At 39.8% G+C, this 9,677-nt stretch overlaps 1 long non-coding RNA gene across 1 annotated transcript in view; it reads right to left on the bottom strand.

The window, feature by feature from the left end:
• Window positions 1–226: 226 nt before the first annotated feature.
• Window positions 227–9,677, bottom strand: part of LOC309526077 — a 49,404-nt gene continuing 39,953 nt past the window's right edge. Inside the window, exons 2-3 of the long non-coding RNA XR_014216637.1 lie at window positions 7,824–7,965; window positions 227–357 (exon numbers count right to left, since the gene is read on the bottom strand). This is a non-coding gene — a long non-coding RNA (uncharacterized lncRNA). The remainder of the gene's footprint in view (window positions 358–7,823; window positions 7,966–9,677) is intronic.

Here is a 9,677-nt window from a genome sequence, read left to right as displayed (position 1 = left end):
GTTGTCAACTGCATAGATAAAAGGATGTTTGAAGAGTCCAGAACTTGAATGCTACAAAGTGAAGGCTGTAGTCTTTGGTCCATATTCTGAATCATACTTCTCTTGCTATATTGAGACAATTACCTAACTTTACAAGTACGGATTGCTTTTTTTCTTATTTTATTTCGATATTTACAACCCATTCTATATCAAACTGATCTCGTGGTGGGCAGCAAGAATACATTACTGTACATTAATAAAATGGGAGCAGACAAGACAATAAATAGAGGCATGCTTATAACATCTGAACTGGCAGTGGCTATCCAGGAAAGACGTCTGGTGCTTGTACTGGATAGCTCTCAGAAAATGCTGCAGCAGCTGTGAATAAAGTAGATTCAATTTTGGGGGTAATTAGAAAAGTGACTAAAAATAAAAATTGCCAATATAATGCATAATACATATAATATATATTATATACGTAACATAATACACCTTATGGGATGAGCATATTTGGAATACTGTGCATAGTTCTCAAAATTCTATTTGATGTATTACTATTCTAATCGTTAAAAAATTTACCGGCCTTTCTCCGGGACAAGTTACAACTATTTTATAGGAGCTATTAGGTGCTGTTATACACTAATATTAATGGAAGTCTTAGGCCCTCCACAAACTCTTAAAGTAACGCATTACACATGTGAAAAGATACCCACACCATCCTTGCCACAATCAGGACTAGAAAATTCTGGAGTTTTGAAAAAATATGGGGTCCTTGAACTCTTTGTCAGAATCACAGAATATGAACAACTCCTCTCTGTTTCAGCCTGGATCATATTTGTCAACTTGGTTAATTTTTCATCCATTTGAAAGCAGGATCTGGAAAACGCAAATACAGGATACAACCAAATGCATAATATATAATATGGAATGGAAATGCTCTCTGCATTGGAAGGAAGGAAGGTGCAGTAAATTCTTATATAGGAACATTGGAAGAGCCTTGCTGGATCAGGCCAAAGGGCCATCACGGTCCCGCATCCTGGTCCCACAGTACCAACCCGATGCCCATGGTATCTGAGTGAAGCAGCACTCTTCCCACTTGTGATTCCCTGAAACTGATATTCAGAGCCATGAACCCCAGATATGACCCTTCTGAAGGAGCGAACACATTCAAATGCCTGTTATGCTATGTCATAGCCATAATGTGAAAAACATTCCCAAATAATAGCTCTTTGCTGGAAGAAAGACATTAGTGATTCTCAACTATAGTCCCCACTGAACAATGCTAGTCCACAGCCATTCTCTTAACAAAGCAATCTATATTATGCTAGGTGTTGTTCTCCAGAAATGTTGCTTGTCTAGCAGACAGCCCCTTTTAAGCACAAAGCCCGAATCTGTACATTCATTACGATAGTAAAGCACTGATAAATAGAATTTCGCTTTCAGTTAAATTACACCTTTCATCTCGAAAGGTCACAAAGTGCTTTAGCAAATTCAGTAATAATGCAAACTGCTCTCATGGGTACAACAATAAATGGAAAATATGAAGCAGAAGGCAGCACCTTCTTTCCTCCCTCCAGCCCACCTGGCATCATTGTATAACCTCTTATTCCCTCTTGTTCAATACTCCTTTCCTATAAAAAGCTAATTTTTGCTAACCTTTGCTCAGACTAGTTTCTCCTAAATGTTGTTTGACTACAACTCCCATCATCCCTGACCATCAGGGCTAGGGCTAGCTAGGGCTAATGGGAGCTGTAGTCCAATAACATCTGGAGGGTGTCCGATTGGGTAAATCCAGTTAATCCTAATCCATTCTCAATATTAAAAATTACATTAATGGTTTTTGGGATGTCTGTAGTACCCCAGTGATATTTGCAGTGTATGCTGGGGGTGATTTTGGACACCATAAATTTTTCTTTGTTTGTTTCTGTGGCATCACATGAAGTGTGATTGACAAAACAATTCAGAAACCTTGGTCCCCAAACAACATATGGTTTGTGCCAACCTATTTACGCCCCCCCCCCACAATAGAGTTTATTGTTCCAGGTGGCCTTTCATGTCCAGGAGGAAAATGGGAAGTGATAACTGGCTAAAATTTGGGGACATTGTACAGCTTGCAATTTGTGACAGTGTCCTAGAAACAAGTAGCATTCCGTAGCACTATTGGTCCAGCATTTTTCAATTGCTCACATTTCTTCATTTTATATTCCTAGGATTTTTAGATGACACAAAGCAGAGACAATTGTACAGAGGATTCTATAGAGGATTAAAGTTGACAATGGCTTGATAATCGACACACTAAGCAAAATCTCATTCAAACAAAGGCAAATGCAAAGTATTTCAGTTATGAAGTCAGAATCAGGTTTCTTAGGAGTGGGTTTTTTAAAAAACCAACAACCTAGTATTTTATCTGTATGGATGCTAAAAGTTTGTAAACATGGGAAGAGATGAAATGCTAATCACAGGATCAGCCTATGTAACGACTTGCATTAGAAAGTAAAAAAAAATTGTAGGAGTTATGTAAAATGTGCTACCTCCCAAAGGAAAAAGGTGATCATGGGCAAAGGCTTATCGCATTCTTTGCACAGAACTGGGATTCATATTCCCTGTTGTTTTCAAGGAGAAGATGATTGCATTTTGCATCTGTTCTCAGCACTGCTCAATAGCCCTAACACTGACTTAGCATTTTGCTTCTGAATGCGGTCTGATGGCATTTCCTTCTTTGGCTCTTGTTCTGTATCATCCTCTTCTCCTGTTCCTCCAGTCCAAGCAGCTGATCACCAGCTTTTGATTCAATATGTCACACAGCTAATCAGAAGGTCATTCCACAACCTTCCAAAAGTACATTAGTATTCTAGTCTCTTTATCAGTGCAACATTGTCCATTTGGGGAAAGACTGTCGCTTGCTTGGTAGAGCACCTCCTTGCATGCAAAAGGTCTCAGGTCCAATCCCTAGCATCTTCAAGTGGGGCTGCAAAAGAGTGACTCCTCCAGGAGTCCTGCCAGTGTAAGACAATGTTGAGATAGATCTAGGAAAGTTTCCTATGCTATTGCTATGTCCCAAAGGCATACTTCCACTATTCTTTTGTGAATCTGTAGGCCAAACTAGATGTTATGCCATTCGCACAATTAGCAACTGCATGAATGGCTTTTAAAAAGGAAGCTGAAAACCTCTACCACTGCCCCCACCTACCAATCCAGACTGAGACCCAGGTGTTTATGTGGACGTAAGACAGTGGATTTTTAAAAATAAGAAAGTTTGCTCTCTGCTGTCAGAACTGCCCTCTACCTTGCATTTTAAAACAAACAAACAACAAAACAAAAAAAACCTTTGCAGCAAATAGAACCCCCCTTTGTCATGCAAATAGGATCCAGATTGGAAACACAGGATCAGCGAACAGTTAAGACCCCCTCCAATTCCAGCTGCCTGATCCAGACTGGGGCCCTGGCACCTATAATTTACTTTTAAAAAGCCAATTACACAGTTGCTAATTGAGCCAATGATACCACATTCAATTTGATCCTGAGTCCTCTGAGGGGAGAGGCAGTCAGACTTCTTATGAAGGAAAAAGAAAGAAAAGTGAAATCCTAAGTTGTGTAGCCTGGCATGTGCCCCCCCCCACCTTGGCTCTATATTTTCCTGCTGCCATGTTTGGCTCCCCCAGTCAATGGTGTGTGAGTAATGGTGTGTGTGAGTAATGGTGTGTCTATCTGCAACCACTGGGTTAGCAGCCTAGCAGGATACGAAATCTGCTTCAGTTTTCTATATTGGTCCAGACTAAATGGGTGGACTAGGTATGAGATATAAAGCAGGAAAACATGGGAAAGACAGCTCTGAGACTTTGAGTGTCTTCATTTTGAAGTGCCAATGGAGAGAATTGTCATGCCTCCTGTGTGACTAGAGGCTGCAAAGATGTGCTGATCCTGTCTAAAAAAAGCAAGTGGGAATCCCTTTGTGACAGCTGGCATTTTGTCCCTGTAATATGCATGGGAAATAAATTTAAGTAAAGTTAAGTCTTGATCTTGCTTAGTGTCTTTTGGTGATCTTCCATCCACCAGCCTTATTTCCCCTTAGTATATACAAGCTACACTGCACTTGATTTCCTTAAGTGTTCTATGAGATGTATGACAAACTTTCTGACTGGCTTTCACACGTCTAATCATTACTTAATATTTAGGTTAGCAGCCTAACATGTTGCTCTTTCAGAAAGGCAGAGGGTGGTATGCAGACCCAAATTAACTACACAGCCTGATTGATTCGCCAAGATTAAGGAACGTTATCAATGGACATAAACTATTGCCCAAATATACAGTTGTTTCTTGGATTTGTGTGAATGGGCTAGAGAGCAGTACTTGCTGGAACAAGAGTAGATTCATAGCTTGATGCCAGAGCACCTGCTTCTCATTCAAAATATCAAGGTTCAATCCTGACATCTCCAGGAAGGATTGGGAAAGGCTCCCATCTGAAAACCTGGACCACTGACCAGGCCCATGCAGAGCTTGTCTGAGGCCAGGGGCATGAGTTTTATTGGAATAAAGTTACAAACTCAAAGAAACAAAAACAAAAAACCAAAGCAACCAGTCCCTGGCAGGGACCCCTAGCCGGCTTTGCCCTTCTAGGGCAAGTGTACCCAGCTGCTGCTCCTCCCTCTGCATGGGCCTGCCACTGACAATCAGTGTAGACCGAGCTGAGCTAGATGGACCAATGGCCTGACTGAGTATAAAGCCGCTTCCTGTGCTTGTGAGTGGTGACAATGAAATAAATGCTAGCTTTGTGCATGGCCATACAACTGCTAAGTTCCTTAGAATGCTGCACGCTCCTGTTGAGCCTTAAACAAAACCATTCAATCCAAGCCTTTCACATCCGGCTCCTAACAGAGACTTCTCTGCCTTGTGTGATGACTGTAAGGATAAATAAAAGCACAGAGGCTTGGGGGATGCATATATTGTGTTTATTGAGTTTATATCCTGTCCTACTTCCAAAGGAGCCCAGGGCAGAAAACACATCAACATCTCTCTCTCTCTCCCCCCCCCTCTCTCTCTCTGTGTGTGTGTGTGTGTGTGTGTGTGTGAGAGAGAGAGAGAGAGAGAGAGAGAGAGAAAACATCCTATTACAGTTAAAAATGTCTAAAAACAGGTAGGGTTAAAAACATTATTTCATCCAGCAATCTCAGTGTTTCCAGAAATACACACACACACACACACACACACAGAGAGAGAGAGAGAGAGAGAGAGAGAGAGAGAGAGAGAGATGTAGAGAACATATGTTGCATAAATAACATGGAAGCATTAACAAGCCTAAACAACATAGGACCAGTGATGTGATATTATCTTAAACTTTTAGCCATTTAAAGTGAAGACCAGCACTGTCAAAATACTTTGCGGTTTCTTTCTTATGCTAGGAAAAACTAAAGATATTGAAAATAAATGACCCCATACTAGGTTATTGCTTCAAAAGCACCAATGTAAGGGATAGTCTTCTGCTGCTTCTTTCCCACCAGTGTCCAAAGTATGAACAAAATACATAAAATACTTATGCACATTTACTTGGGAATAAGTTCCATTGAATTCACTGTGACTTGCTTTTGAGTAAACATGCATAACATTGTGCTATTAAGCCAACTAATCATCTTGCTCTTAACTGCTTTTAGCTGATTCACCAATTAACTAATTACAAATTAGCAAATTTGAATGCAGATTATTTTGGGGGAATATTTAATGAGGATGTTTATCTTTGCTAATTAGCATAGGTTAATTGTGTATAGGTAAAAAACCCATTCAGCCCATTCCAAGAATCAAGAGATGCACAAAAGATGCTTACAGAAATTGCAGTCAGTCACTTCGTTATATGGGAAATCTCTACTTAAAATTCATAATCTGAAATAATTAACTGATCCATTGACCAATCACATTTAGTTAGAAGGTAACCAAATGGACTGGAAACTAGGCTAAATGTGCTAGTTAATCTCCATATACAGTAGACTGCTGGTTAATATAAGGAATTTGGATACAGGACAGGCAATGCAGGGTAATTTCGAGAAGACACATAAATAGGTGGTGGACTGTTATGTAACATGAATGGACAGGGTCAAAACTGAAAGATATCAGATTTGGACTGGATTCCATTTAGGGCACCTATTTATCTTGTAAAGCAGAGGATGGAAATGGGAAGGCTATATAACAGGATACAGGTGTGCATTGGCAATCTGCTGACAGAGAAATAACATAAAATTGAATTTTAAAAAATGCAAATTTGAGGAGGTTCCCATTTTAGAAAGGATGATAATTGCTTGAATAAACATCACTTCATTCCCTGAAAATATAAGGAAGGCATTGTGCAATAGGAAGACAGGAAAAAATCTACACCAAACCCTGTGACATAGCTAACATATGTCAGTGCAAATTCAATTCAGCTCTGGTTGCCAGCATAGGATGTGTTAACAAAGCACTTGGAATGCTTAACACCAGAGCAAGGAATTTATGCAAAGGAAAATTCAAATGGACAGAACAAAATTGCAGCCTTCCATGAAAGAACATTGCAGAGTAAATTTTCCATTAACAGTAATAGGACTCGCCTTTCTAATTTCACACACACTGTGCTGAAATTCTCCGCTCATGCCCAGGGAAAGAAACCTCACTGGTAACTGATCTTTCCTCGGAGCATTTGGAATATACTGAAGTGAAAAATATTTTGGTGGTATGCTTCAGCTTAATTTAGAGTGCAGCAAACAAACAGTTAAGACCATGTTCAATTCATGTCAATAGGAACCTGCAGAGACATGAGAAGACATTTTATTTTGGGCAGGGATGTGAAAACCCAAAGGGCTTCACAAACATTCCACAGAGTGATGTACAAACAAAGGAAGTGGAAACAATGATTTTTTTCAAAGAGACCCATTCTTGTGTGTCTTTAAATTGGATAGTGGGGCAGATGTACACAATATATTTAAGCTCTAGGTATCATTCAGATCACAAGAGACCCATGGGATTTAATGGCAGTGCTCTGAAGTAAGTGGTTTGATTGCAGTCTCTTACTGCAAATAGGTCCTTAGAGTAGTGGAATAGAGAGAACTGTCAAACAGATCTGAGCAACAACTGCACATAGCTAAAGTAATATCTCCCTAAGCTGCTATTTCTTGAATCCTGGATAAGCATGTGCTTATATCTTGCGCTAAGCACCTAAACTGAGCCCTAAATTAGCCATAGCTAGGTGTTCCTTAATATAGTTTATGAGCAAAATGGACTGTAAACAGGGAACTGCTGAACATGATAGATGTTAGCCAGTCTACAAACAAATATTACTGGAAGTGTGCTAAGATACATTAACTGTATTTCTTTCTTTCTATACCTTATGAATTTTATTCTAATCTCCCATCAGTATTTTGCAATATTTCCAGAAACCTCCTGTAAAAGGTTCAGCCATAGAACGTGGGCATAGCTGCCTCCCCCAGTCAAGTAAATAAATATAAATACTTAACTAACTGACCAGTTGTGTTGCAGATCACTCTGTTCTGCTCCCCTCCCCCCAACATAGGATGCATATGGGTTAGAGCAGGTTAGAAAATTAACAAACCAAAAAGAGCTGATTTCTGAAGCTAGGTAGAAGGAAGAAGCTCAGAGGCAGATTCATAAGGTTTCTGGGCTCATTTTGAACTGTTTTTATGGAACAGAGACAGTCTTGGTTCTACATGTCCCAACCCTCTTAGTCTTGCATTCCATTGCCCATAGCATTTTTATGGACTGCCTGATTGGTATGGGAGGTGCCATTTTATGGTGGTTCATGTCCTTCCTGGAAGGTTTCAGAAGATAACGCTAAGGGATTCCAGTTTTACACCTTGCCCATTTACCTATGATGTACCACATCGACTCTGCTACCCATGCTGCTTTAACATCTACATGAAACTGCTGCTCGGACAACACCAAGTTCAAGTTCTCTTGTCCACTGCATTCCAGGGAGGCAAGTTTTTGACTCAGTGCCTGAGGTCCCACCTAGAGCCAAACGAAGATGAGGTTTGAGTCAGAAGTGCTCCTAGCCAGTAACTATAGTTGTACTCCAGCTTTACTTTTGAATGCTCAGGTAGCTCGTGTGACCAGGAGTTCTTTTGCCCAGCTTAAACTGATGCACTCATTTCTAGAGAATGTGGCTCTGGCAATCATGACACATGCCATGGTTACTGTGGACATTGCAGATCTTCACAATTTTCCCCTCAGCCTAGGAAAAGCTGGGCAGTTTTCGAAGGCGCTGATGATTTAATACTCCTTTCCAACTCCCAGAATCTTCAGTGTTCTTATCACAGCCCCCCAATTCTTTTCCTTCCAGCAAGAGATTTATGGCCCAATTAAACTTTATCTTAGATTACATTCTGTCAGTAGCACACACAAATCTCAGTCTCTGTTTCATATCTAGGGTGGAAACCCCACTCGGGTCTGTCTCTCTGTAACACCCTTTTTGATGAATTATTTGATCCCATTTTTTCAGTTATGTCGTTCTTGGTATTTAATTAATCTGTAAAATTAATAATGATTCATTGACCATCATATGAGACATATGTGCAGTGATTTCTTATGCATGCTTGGTTACTGTGCTCACTGTGGCTCATACTTTAGTAAGTGTGTTTGTTTATGACTGCTGCCACCTACACCAATTTTCTTTGACTTTTTTTTTTTAAAAAGAGAGAAATGAAGACTTATTATTAAATGGCTTTTCCACATGGGAGATTATCAACATACTGGTGACAGAAGTAAACAGTATTAAAAAGATTATCACAGTAATACAGACAGTATTAAAAAGATTATCACAATTTCCTTTAAGGAAGTTATCATGAAATAGCTTTGATTATATTCTGACCTTGCAAAACACTTGTTAAATTGGACAGATGCTGATATCAGAAGAATTATAAGCTGGTGGTATATAAGCAGCATGCTCAACTGTAATTTCTATTCTCATCTCTCTCTCTCTCTCCCCACTTTAATATCCTGAAACCATTATTCTCCTAAGACTTCCCACGCCCCCGCTAAGCACTTCAACAACCCCAAACGGCAATTTGTCTTCCCTGAAGCTCATTTTGCCAAAACCAAAACAAAACCATACCTCTTTTGTGCTAGGCTTTCTGCAGATGCTAGTGCCAATGCATGGGCATCAAGGGGGCATGGCCACTGCCATACAGGGTATGGGGGCAAAGCCAGCAGCATGGTTCCACTGCCTCCTTCTCCATACCTATGTTTTATGATGGGAGAATAAGTGGGGTGTTTTCTGTTTGGATACTAAGGTGTTAGAATTGTATTTTTCTTAATGTAAAAAATCATGGCTTGTCTGCCAAGCTTTCTCAATGGTGGTTTGAAGAAGTCATAGACATTATTCAACATTATTATTATTATTATTATTATTATTATTAGGTGGGTCTTAAAACGGTATGTCTGCAGTGTCAACTGCCAGGACAAAGAGGTGTGTATTCATCATACACAAGAACTACGTAATGAAGGTGTCAGATGCACCTTCTGAAGAAATTCCATAACTTGACCCAGTGAATATCTCCAATATCAGAATAAGAGGAGAGGTAACCACAGAATTAAAAGACCTTCCATGAGTTCAATGACACAAACTGGATTCCACCTTATGCTTTCCACAATACAGACTCTTCAATGCCCTACACAACTTCCATATGCTCATGTTATGGGTAGAAAATACTGGTTTTCCATTA

Source organism: Podarcis vaucheri, assembly GCF_965113315.1.
Source record: "Podarcis vaucheri genome assembly, chromosome: 2".
In the NCBI taxonomy this organism is placed as follows: Eukaryota; Metazoa; Chordata; class Lepidosauria; order Squamata; family Lacertidae; genus Podarcis; species Podarcis vaucheri.
Note: the sequence above shows the minus strand (reverse complement) of the source record. Positions and strands in the feature narration are given on the sequence as shown.